This window comes from Pelmatolapia mariae, linkage group LG14, assembly GCF_036321145.2.
Source record: "Pelmatolapia mariae isolate MD_Pm_ZW linkage group LG14, Pm_UMD_F_2, whole genome shotgun sequence".
Taxonomy (NCBI): Eukaryota; Metazoa; Chordata; class Actinopteri; order Cichliformes; family Cichlidae; genus Pelmatolapia; species Pelmatolapia mariae.
In genome coordinates this window covers 17207720-17219601 of record NC_086239.1, presented here as the reverse complement: position 1 = coordinate 17219601, position 11882 = coordinate 17207720, and the positions used below count along the sequence as shown (strand labels likewise).

The 11882-nt window shown below is 40.2% G+C and overlaps 1 long non-coding RNA gene across 1 annotated transcript; it reads right to left on the bottom strand.

The window, feature by feature from the left end:
• Nucleotides 1-10052: 10052 nt before the first annotated feature.
• LOC134641670 (uncharacterized) lies at nucleotides 10053-10564 on the bottom strand. Its single transcript, XR_010095556.1, has 3 exons — nucleotides 10474-10564; nucleotides 10183-10277; nucleotides 10053-10108 (listed from the first exon to the last, which is right to left on the bottom strand). It is a non-coding gene; the product is annotated as an uncharacterized LOC134641670 (long non-coding RNA).
• Between the last annotated feature and the right edge of the window lie 1318 nt (nucleotides 10565-11882).

Sequence of the window (11882 nt, the reverse complement as noted above, 5' to 3'; positions counted from 1 at the left end):
CAGATATGTAATGCGAGAATGATATTGTGAAATAATGGAACACATTTTGAAAAAAAAGCTCATTATTGTGAAATATATTGCATTCTGCTATATAAATGTACTTATTATTGTGAAATATTATTTCATGGTCATTATTTTTCACAATAACAGAGATTATTCCTGAGGCATTTTATTTATTTCCAGCCCTTTTTAATCCTTTTAAACCTTTTTTCAAAGTCAGTCTTAATTTCAAAATCCCGTTTTTCCCAATGGCCTATTTATTTCATAATGCGACTTTTCAGCAGAATGACTTTGTCTGTCAATCAAGAAAGACAGGGCGGAGCCAGTTGTGTGATTGGTTGCTCCTTTGCTCAGACATAAGTAATAGCACATGAAGTGTCGATTTAGGTCTAATGGTGCAGTGCGTCTCCTACGCAGACGGCGGCATTGTGCAGCTCGAAATAAAGTTAAGACACCGACAAATGTAAAACACTGGGCGCGAATAACGTTACAGGTGCTTGTGAAGGGCATGGCTGCAGGAGACAAGTCCGTTTCTGAGTTACTCAGAGAAGTTGCTAACCGCTTAGATTGTACGTCTTCGCCTCAGTCTGAGAGAGTATTGCAGCAGTGTACTGGAGATGAAGCGGTCCCTTGTCCAAGTTCTCATCAAAACAGCACAGTTTTAACGTTAGCAAATGCTAATGCTATCACAGCTAGCTCCACTCCACGAAACGCTGTTCAGGGTAAGTAACGATATGTTATTACTGCTTGGTTAGTCTGTCTGCCAAAAATGAGCTTTTTAATCAGTTCAGTCACAGATTTTTTATACTGTTTTTATCATAGCAAAGAACTCAATAAATTAGGTAAGAGAAGATAATCGTCTTCTGGGTTAATGTCTGTATCACTATTTACATTGTTGTAGGTAATAGTTAAATCATGACGTTTTAAAGTGTCTTATCTTCTCTGCTAATATGGAAGTCAAGTAATCTATGTGAACGAAAATAAAGCAATTTTAGTTCAATGTAGTGATTTTGTAAGCGGGTATAATACTTGCAAATTAAGTAGCAATTAATCTAAGCTTTTAGAATTTTTTCTTTAATATTGTTTTTCCCTTTTTAAAGCTGAAGTCGCAAGACTGTTTGCCCCTTACAGAGTGAGGCCTTCCTCAGCGCCACTTTCATCTCTGACCCCGCGTTCTTCCAAGAAAGCATGCCGCTCCATTTACACACACACCTTCTTCTGTTTACATGATCATATGTCAGACACAGTGCCAGCTAAAGCAGTCAAATTTGACCTAGCAGCAGCTGGACTTGGAGAGAAACGGATTTCATTCCAAGGTGATGCTACATGTCACTTGTTAATATTTCAAGATTTAGTTTAACTACTTTTTTACTCTTATATGTACCATTTTTGTAGTAATGTACAGTAAGTAATGTGTTTTACAGGAAGTGATGATGACCCAGAAGTGGTCAAGGCAAAGATTGAGGATACCTTCCCTCAGCTAAAAGACACAGGAGGGTTTGAACTGCTGAGAATCTCGGGTACAACACGAAGCCGTAACCTGTGCACAATCCCAAGCCCAGACACTGGATATACAGTGCGATATCTCCGCAGTCCATTGAGTGGAATTGGACAAGCTTTGATCTATATAAGGCCACTGCAGAAAAGTATTGATTTGGAAGACGTGAGTAATGACTAGGGTCAGAATATTTTATTTGCATGTATTAATAAACTAGTTTAAATGGCTAGCTAAGCTCAGCTATGTGTCAAATCACTTTAGCTGTCAGCTGGTTAGAAACATGACTGCATATGAGTAATAATGGTTCTGATTGTGTATGTAAGCAATTGTTAGAAAAGGTTTAGAAGGAGATGTCATTTTGTGTTTACAATTTGTTTCTGCTTCTCACGTTGGCAAATGCGATTGCAGAACTGTCAAAATATTTTTTATCATAGTATGCACCAAATGTATATATATTTTTTTTATCTCCATATTCTCTGTAGAGCCTGACAACCCTCCAGCAACAAGGACCCCCCACAAAATGCCTGAATTGTGACATTAACATTCCTTTAAATAAAATGAAAAACCACATCACTAAATGCACAAGGTAAGGAACATCTTTGATTTTCTATATATTTTAGTATACAGTGTGGAAACTAAGTAAGTCCACTTTATATATATTGGTGATGGATGCTGAAATCTCTGCCAATCCCTCTCACAGTTCATTGAGTGGTGCTGAACCTCAGTCTGTTACTGAAAGTCAGGCTAGGCAGACTCGTAGTACAACAGCAAGGTCAGAGGTCCCATCCTGTAGCAACAGTGATGCCTGGAATCTGTCCTGCGGGGTAGAGGAACCAGATGGTATCATCTTGGAATCCACCATAACCTCAGCAAGAGCAGAGCAATCGTCAGGTGATATGGTAGTGCAGGAAGATGCATCTCATCAAGATGAGGAAAAGTCACTTCTAGTGGAAAAACCAGGTAGTGACAGGAATTAAGTTAGGAAGATACCAGACAAATGGCAAAAAATACATATATTTTATTTCTTTTGATTGAGCCATACAAATGTGTACCTTTCAGAGTGGAAATGTGAACAAGATGCAACCAGAGCAGCCTGGCTCTACAAGTCTGAGTTACTTTCAAAGTATGAGACCAGAAAGGCAGTAGTCCTGCAAATGGACTTGCGGGAAAGTATTGTGGATCAACAGAGATCACTTATTTCCCTCTACAAAGCCCCAAAGGTAGAGTGGGCGGGCCCTGTCATCTGCAAACTGGAAGGTATTGGGAAAACATTAGAAATCCAGTGACTGACTAATCTGAAGTTTTTTTTCTTCTTCCTTTTAGGGGATGTTGCTGTTGGAGAAGGGGTGAAGAGATTCTTCTTCTCAAAGGCAGTTTCTCTAGTACAGTCTGGTTTGCATTTGAATTTTGGTATGTATGTTATATTTAGACTGGGAACATGTATAGTGGATTAAATAAGAGAATATTTCATCATGTAAAGAAAATGTGTTTGTTATGTAAATGAGTTAATTGTGTTACAATTACTGCCTGGATTTCTCATACTCAACATAACCTAGCTGTACTCTTTTCAGGGAACACAGATCTTACAAGACTGTTTGACGGTGAGCCAGAACACTTCCACTTCTCAGACATTGCTTGAGAGTGACATGTTTTTGGTGGCAGGGAAGAAAGTTATGTACAGAAATAAGAGGAAGAGTAATTTAAAATAATACATGTGCAGCACTAAAGGAAACAGCATTACTTGTGTTACATTATCCTAACTGTAACCATAAAGATGAAAAATAGATTGAATACAGTTACAAAACTGTTTGTTTTTACCCCCATGCAATGTTAGGCTAAGTGAATTTATTATGTTTGATCTTAGGAAGAATAATGGGACATTCATTCATTCATGGTGGACCATGTGTGTCTGGTATAAGTCCTGCAATCATCCATGTCCTTTTTGGTGGCTCACCTGAAACAGCTATAGTTCAGATTGAGGATTGCCCTGATATTGATATCCGCAGCACTATTCAGCTGGTTTGTATTTTTGTACCATTATTTTAAAGAATTACTATTTCACTAAATATTAAATTTAGAGACAAGATTGAATAGCCATCAGTACCTACTACTGACTACTAATTTTTTTTCCTCTGTCCTAGCTTGATGACGCTGCTGAATTAACAGAACTGGAACGAAGAAATGTTCTCGAGCTAGCCCTGGCTTGGGACCTGCCAGGTGTCACACAAACCAATAGAAAGTGGCTGTATAAACGTCTGCTATTCCACGCTGTGAGTACGGACTTACTCTCCCCAATAAATGTAAATTTTAAATAGAAAAGCAAATCAAACCTTCGGATGTGAATAAGTACATTTTTCATATACATTAAAAAAAATCTCTTTGGAGGCCATTTGAAATGGTTTTACCAGTACAGTGGATGTTCTTTAAGTATTTAACATTTAAAGTGTGTTTTACTTTACGGACTCACACTTCAGTTTTGGTTTGGTCTCACTGTTGTAGGTCATAACACGAACAAGCCGTCAAGTCAAGCAGCTGAGGAAAGGGCTTAAGGAGACCATGGTATGGCCGCTTCTGACAGAAAGATCAGACATCATTCCTCTTTTCTTACCAAGGGAATCAGAGACTGCTCCCTGTTGTGAGGTAAAGTCAGGTCACATCTTTTAACATCTGAATAGTAAAGGTATTTGGTTAATTTATGAAGGATGCACATTAATTGTTGACACAAAACATCAATATACTATTTTGTATGCTTGGGCAAGTTGAACAGCTGGGTTACATTTAATAAAAATACACCTAATGTTGCTGACGCTCTTAAGACTACAAGATAAGTAAAGATATAAAATGACAAATTAAGCTTATTTTATCTTGTAGCATTTAAGAGAAAAAATTAACCAAGGTGAACTATTTTATGCAGTCTATTCTAGAAAGGATAGTGTGGCCTGCCACAGAAGATGAAGCTGAGGAGGGAGAGGAATGCTCTCTTGAGGATAAATGCAGAGTGGCAGGCTACCTTCGGTCCTTCATTGAAAATGGTAAGTATGCTGCGATAGGTATTTTGCTATTGGTTTTCTCTGATTATACTTTGGTAAATTATATACAGTCCAGTGATCTCGGGTCATTAACAAAGTACACTATAGTATAATTTTGTTTTCTTATTTGCTCCATACTGCCTCCATGCAATACATAAAAAACAGAGTGGTGGCATTGTCAGTTGCATTATAATTGTATGTAACTACTTTTAGCTTTGTTACCATAAAAATATCTATGACAGCTACAACAGCAATTTGAGTGGGGCAAAAATGTCTCGTGCTCTTTATGTAATTGTTCATCTTTTATGGTATTTCTCCATAAAAGATTCAAAATAATGGATATAGGATGTCATTATAGCTCAAAACAATGTTCCATTGCAGCGTCTTGTGCACAACGAAAAGCCCTCATCAAGTTTTGGACAGGATGGGAAGTCTTGCCGAGAGAAATGACTGGAAGTGGTCAACAGCAGTCTTCCAAAGTCTTCCACCTGTTTTGAAGTTCTACGTCTTCCTGCACACTACTGTACCTATGAGTCATTTCTGATGGACATTGAGGTGTGTCTCAACTCTACTGACTCAGGTTTTGGTCTGGTTTAGGATTGATTCCATAACCACATGGTAAGATTAGACCATTTTTTTCTTTCTTGCATCACATTACTGTACTCAGTGTTCAAAGAAACTGACAATCTAGTAAGTTCTAGTTCCTTTAATACACTTGACAGTGAAAAATACACAGTACAGGTGAGCATTTATGGCTTGTCAGTTTATATTACAAAGAGTTCAGAAAACACAATCAGTTGTTCACTGTACATTATAAATTACACAGTATGTTTAGTTTATTCTCGCTACTGGAAAAATTATTTGCATTAAGATGTTATACTACTGTACTGTGTGCATTGTATTAAATCTGCTCAGAGTTGACATGTACTGTACATCCAAGAAATGAATATCAAATAGGGCTGCTCGATTATGGCAAAAATGATAATCACGATTATTTTCACTGAAATTGAGATCTCAATTATTTGACGATATTAATTTAACAATAACAATGTATTCAATAATGGCTTTAAAGATGTCAAAAAATAATATAAAATAGTGTGCAAATACTGATAACAGTGCAAATGTTTGCAATAGGGCTGCCACAAACGATTATTTTGATAGTCGACTAGTCACCGATTATTTTTGCGATTAGTCGACTAATCAGGTCATGCATCCATTGGACGTAAAACGTACAGCTTATTGCACCAGCATGCATCTGCTCTTATATAACGATCATTAGCTTACAGCTTTAAGTGTTTAAAGTATGTGCTAACTAAAAATAAAGACAAGACGATAGTTTATTAAATTTTAATGAAATTTGCAGATTGTTTCGGTGAAGTTTAACAAACTCCTTGCTATCTAAAATATAACGGGACACCGGAGTATATTCTCGAGCATCTCACACTTCTGATAACCAGTCGTCTGCTTGACGTTTATTCAGCTATGTAAAAACTATAACTTTAATCTCAGGCAAACCGATTTACTCAGGAACAAATAAAATACTAAAAAAAAGCCAAACAATAACATTTTTAAGTTATCTAAGTGACTTATATATCATGTTTAACCTGAGTAGCGAAAGACGGCGGTGGGTTTGAAAACGATTTGCCGGGAGTCCGGTGTTCTCACGGGCTCTAGTGAGCCTTTCCCCCGGCTAGCTATCGAGCTAGTGGTTAACAGACGTCTCCGAAAACGTCGGAGCGCTTTTGAAAATATGTGGTGTCTTGATAAACTGAGCAGATATTTGAGGTTTATACAGTTACATTCTCGCCTGAAAACATGTTAAACGTTTATTTTGTGACCCAGAAAGAATAATAAGAGTAATATTAAAACTACCTAGCTGCCGCCATTGTTGGAAACTGAGCTGGGCTGCGCCATGAATTCTGGGACAGAGCTACTTCTTCTTCTTCGGGGTTTAACGGCAGCTGGCATCCTTGTACATGCAGTGCTGCCATCTTCTGTTTCAGTCCGTTATTACACTCTTAAATCCTACTACTTATTCCTGCATCTTTTGTGATCTTACAAAGCTTCAAACGACGCGTCGACTATTAAATCAGTCGTCGACGATTTTGATAGTCGACGTAATCGTGACTAGTCGACTAATCGTGGCAGCCCTAGTTTGCAATATAAAAAATAAATGAAAAATGTAAACATCTATGTTTAGTGAACTTCAAAATACTGCATAATACTGGTTGTTCACTGTGTTAATTGAGCAGTGGTCTTTGGCGAGGAAAACGTTACCACGTTTGTTATCTCCTTGTGTCTCTGGGAGCTGGTGGGATATTTAGTCGCGTTGTACAGGGTAACGTGAATGGAAGTCTGTGAGGATGAAGCAGCTGTTGTCAAGAGTTTTTTCTTTATGTTCCTTCATTGTTTAATCGTATGTCACTTTGTGAGCGGTCTTCAAATGATTGAATAAATTTGTAGTGTTGCTCTGTGGTGCAGCTACGACACCGTAGCAAAGTTTCCACACTATGTCTACTTGATCCACGTCTGACTCCGCGAACCCATAATGTTTCCACACCACTTAAGTCGTTTTACCTCTCTTTTCAACCAACGGCATTCTTTCTTCAGCAGCCATTATCCTCTCCTCACCAAATAACTTCTGCTTAGCTTTCCGAGCTTCCCTCGGGTCCTCTTAATTGTTGTGACGCTTGTTCGAAACGCAGAGAGGTGTGCTCGATTTGCCACACGGAGCAGCGCGAGAGGAGGAGCTAATAATCGGCTCAGTCATTTTTAATGATCGTTGAAAGCCCAGATCGTAATCACAATTAAAATTCGATTAATTGAGCAGCCCTAATATCAAATCACTTTTATTTTATTGTAAGTGACAGCTGTGTAAAACAAATCCTGTTTTATAGCCACTCACTGTTTTGTTCAAAATGAAATTGGTTATGTTGAATGAGTCAGTATTAGCTACAAAGCCATAGATGTAGAAACTTAAAAAAGGGGTGTGAACATATTGCACCTGCTTACTTTGAAGAGTTAAGATAAGATCAGATAACCTTTTAGTCCCACACGTGGGAAATTTGTTTTGTCACAGCAGGAAGTGGACAGTGCAAAAGTTATGAAACAAAAATTAGAATAAAATAAAATAAATACAGTACACAACTGTACAGAATAGAATAAAATAAAATACTATATACAGTAGAATAAAATAGAATAAAATATACAATAAGATAAAAATAGAATACAAATGCTATATACAACTGAGTAAAAATACAACGATGCCAGAAAAGATTATTGCACATTTGTGTTATTGCACATTTGTGGATGTGTGTGTTTGATCAGTTAAAGTCTTTGTTGTGGAGTCTGACAGCAGTGGGGAGGAAAGACCTGCGAAATCTCTCCGTCCCACACCGTGGGTGCCGCAGTCTCCCACTGAAGGAGCTGCTCAGTGCTGTCACAGTCTCATGCATGGGGTGGGAGATGATGTCCAACAGGGATGACAGCTTAGCCGCCATTCTCCTGTCACTCACCACCTCCACTGGGTCCAGAGGGCATCCTAGAACAGAGCTGGCCCTTCAGATCAGCCTGTTCAGTCTCTTCCTGTCCCCAGCAGAGATGCTGCCGCCCCAGCAGACCACACCATAAAAGATGGCTGAGGCCACCACAGAGTCATAGAAGGTCTTCAGGAGTGGGCCCTCCACTCCAAACGACCTGAGTCTCCGCAGCAGGTACAGTCCTCTCTGCCCTTTCCTGTAGAGGGCGTCTGAGTTATGAGTCCAGTCCAGTTTGTTGTTCAGATGAACACCAAGGTACCTGTAGCTGTCCACAGCCTCGATGTCCATACCTTGGATGTTCAGTGGTTGCAGTGGAGGATGTTTGTGCCTGCGGAAGTCTACCACCAGCTCCTTGGTTTTACTGGCATTGATCTGGAGGTAGTTCAGCTGGCACCAGTCCACAAAGTCCTGAGTCAGTCCTCTGTACTCCTTGTCGTCCCCATCAGTGATGAGGCCGACTATAGCAGAGTCATCAGAGAACTTCTGCAGGAAGCACTGGGTGGAGTTGTGGGAGAAGTCTGCAGTGTAGATGGTGAAGAGGAACGGAGCCAGAACCTTTCCCTGTGGGGCCCCCGTACTGCAGACGACCCTGTCCGACACACAGCCCTGAGTCCTCACATACTGTGGTCGGTCGGTGAGTTAGTCCAAAATCCAGGTAGTGAGGTGATGGTCCACTCCAGAGTTCTCCAGCTTGTCCTTCAGAACCGAGGGAAGAATAGTGTTGAAGGCACTGGAGAAATCAAAGAACATGATTCTCACAGTGCTTCCAGCGGTCTCCAGGTGAGCGAGGGAGCGATGTAGGAGGTGAATGACGGCATCATCCGCTCCAATGCCAGGCTGGTAGGCAAACTGAAGTGGGTCCAGTGATGAGCTCACAAGGCGCCGAAGCTGAGCCAGGACCAACCGCTCCAGGGTCTTCATCAGGTGGGATGTCAGAGCCACCGGCCTGTAGCTGTTGAGGTCCTTGGGGCGTGAAGTCTTTGGCACTGGTACAACACAGGAGGTTTTCCAGAGCTGTGGGACTCTTCCCAGCCTCAGGCTCAGGTTGAAGAGGTGCTCCATCACACCACACAGTTGGTCCGCGCAGGACCTGACGACCCTCGAGCTGATGCCATCTGGGCCCGCTGCCTTCTTGCCATTAATCCTCCTCAGTTCCCTCCTAACCTGGGTGGTTGAGAGAGACAGGCTGGAGCCTTGTGTTGAGTGTGTATTGGATGCTGTTGTTGGGGGTGGGGAGGAGTGAGCAGGGTGAATAGAGGAGGTGTGAAGTGTCTGAGGTGTCAGAGGTGGAACAGCAGCAGTGGGGGTGGGTGAGTCTGCAGCCGATGTTGGAGACTGCCTCATGGCTGAATCAAATCTGTTGAAGAAATTATTCAGTTAAGGTGTGGTATCAAACATAAGTTTGAGTGACTGAACAGTTTCACAGTAGGTATCCAAAGCTTGACTGAGTGAAACGTTGTTGTTTGGTAGCACAGCAAGCTCTCGTTCACTCAGTGCACGAGGGAGCTGAATCTCAGGAATGATCTCATTTGATGGGCGGTGATTATGTGGTCCTGTCCAGCCCACACCATAATCCTCATCAACCTGAAAGAGCATGCACATGTCTTAAATCTAAACTGAAGTGGTGATTCCTGCAGCTGTTCCTAGATGGACTTATTGAGTCTGTCAGGGCCTATGTGAGTTTCTAAGGCATAATTATTCATTCACCCATTCTAGGTCAGGATTGGTTCTTTTCAGGTATAACAAATTTAACTTTGTTTAAAGTATTGCCATCTATACCTGACAGATGGAATAAAAGGAGAGAATGGCTTGGGAGACATTTTCACTTACAGGAGAAATATTTGGTACACCAACTTGCACAGTAGAAATAAACTCATCTCCACTACAGATAGCAGAGTTGCTATCTGTTACATATAAGAACAAATACGGATCAAATAGTCATGTACCTGTGACAAATCTTGTCCCTCCTTTCTGTGCAGCAACCAGAGTTGCAGAGGTGAATGGTTGTTTGCTGTTCTGAGTCCGTGCTGATTCCATGCTTCCTGGAATGACTGAAGATGATGTTGAATGTGATGCAAAAAGCATCTGTGCAGTGCAAACAAGTCAATTTCTTCACCAGGGTTGAGCAGTCCTTGAATCTCCAGCTGGGTGAAGATTGTGTAGAAAAGGTCAAGGACGTTTTCATATACATCCCTCCACAGGCGCTCAATGCTGTAAGACACAGTGAGGGAAATTGTTCATTTATGGTTTTTCAGGCTTTCCTACATCAACAGCCTTCCAAGTCAATTATTAGTGTAGTGTTAATGTGCTGTGAAACCAGTCAATTATTCTCAGAAACCATTTGTTTTATTACAATTGCATGTGTGGAAAAAAATGTAAGACAGGCCATCAATTTACTTGTCCTTACCGCTGGTTGTGAACACTTCTGCCTGTAATGTGAGAGTTCCTGTTCTCCCCCATTGTCTGCACCATGAAATGTGCAACCTTCACATTTTCCCCTCCTTTGTCTGACCTGGAAAAAAAGTAGAGAAGTTTTGATCCGAGTCAGTGAGAGTAACAATCTGAATATAACTGCTGTCCAATACAGAGTTTTTTGGCATACTGTATTTGTTAAACACCTCTTACCGGACTCTTGACGGTATGCCATATTGTCTGATTGCTGACAAGAAACCATCAATAACTGTTGTAGCTTTGTTGTTGGTGGCAGCTTTAAGGTAGACAATTAACCTAGAAAAACCATCTATCCCACCATGGACAACAAATCTCCATCTGACAAGGCAGAATTAAAAAAAACAAAACAAGAAAAAACATTGTCATGTCGCCAGTTACATTTTTACAGAAGAATACTACCTTTAAAGGAAAAAGCAAGACCAATATTTCAGTTCCATATTAAGTGACAACATGTTATAACAGGAATGTAAAAGAAATAATAGAAGGGAAACTTAAACACTTTACAGAAAGATCTGTAGTGCAAGGAATCACATGCATAATGTAAAGCCTCAGACATGACTATAGCTAATCCTGTAAATTGCCTTATATGACAGCATTTAAGATGACATTTACAAACTCAAGGCTTCATTTTACAATTTTATACATGCATCCTGTTACTTCAATGGAATAGGGAAAAGGTGATGCAAGTACTGACTGAATTAGTTTATGATTTCCATCGATATGCCAAAGGTGATTTGGTGCTGGTACACTGTACTGACGACGCCTTGCAGTCTGAATAGATAACCGTCACATCATGACCGCCTCATTGAATAAATCAGTCGAAATCCTGATTAACAAACAGATCATGTCTTAGTACTACCAACTACAAAAAGACTGTATTGTAAACACTGTAATGCTTATGGGACAGATCTTCATTGCTTCAGGTAAGTATCCAAGTGCTGTACAGATTTACTGAGGAGAGAGAATTGTGTACAAACTGGTTCAAACAGGAACATAACTGCATAACAGTGATGAGAACATGCCTATTCATTTTTGATGGAAACATTAAAATATCACATCATGGCCACACTGACACATGCTTTCCTGGTGTTTGGATATTCAAACAATATCAGCTTACTTTGAATGTGTATGCCTCTGGATCGTAGATGTCCGATCATCATTCTGCAGCCGGCATTTGGGTGATGACGCTGAATGTCCAGCACTTTTGCATCCAAGTCCTCATCTCCAATAGAAGAATACCTATCAGATTTTCTGCACATAAATTTTTTTTTAGTATAACAGCAAATCTCAACAAAACGTTTTCCTGAAAGAACCAAGGACGTAAATGTATTCTTGTTTTAGCTTGACTGAAGACACCAGAGAAAG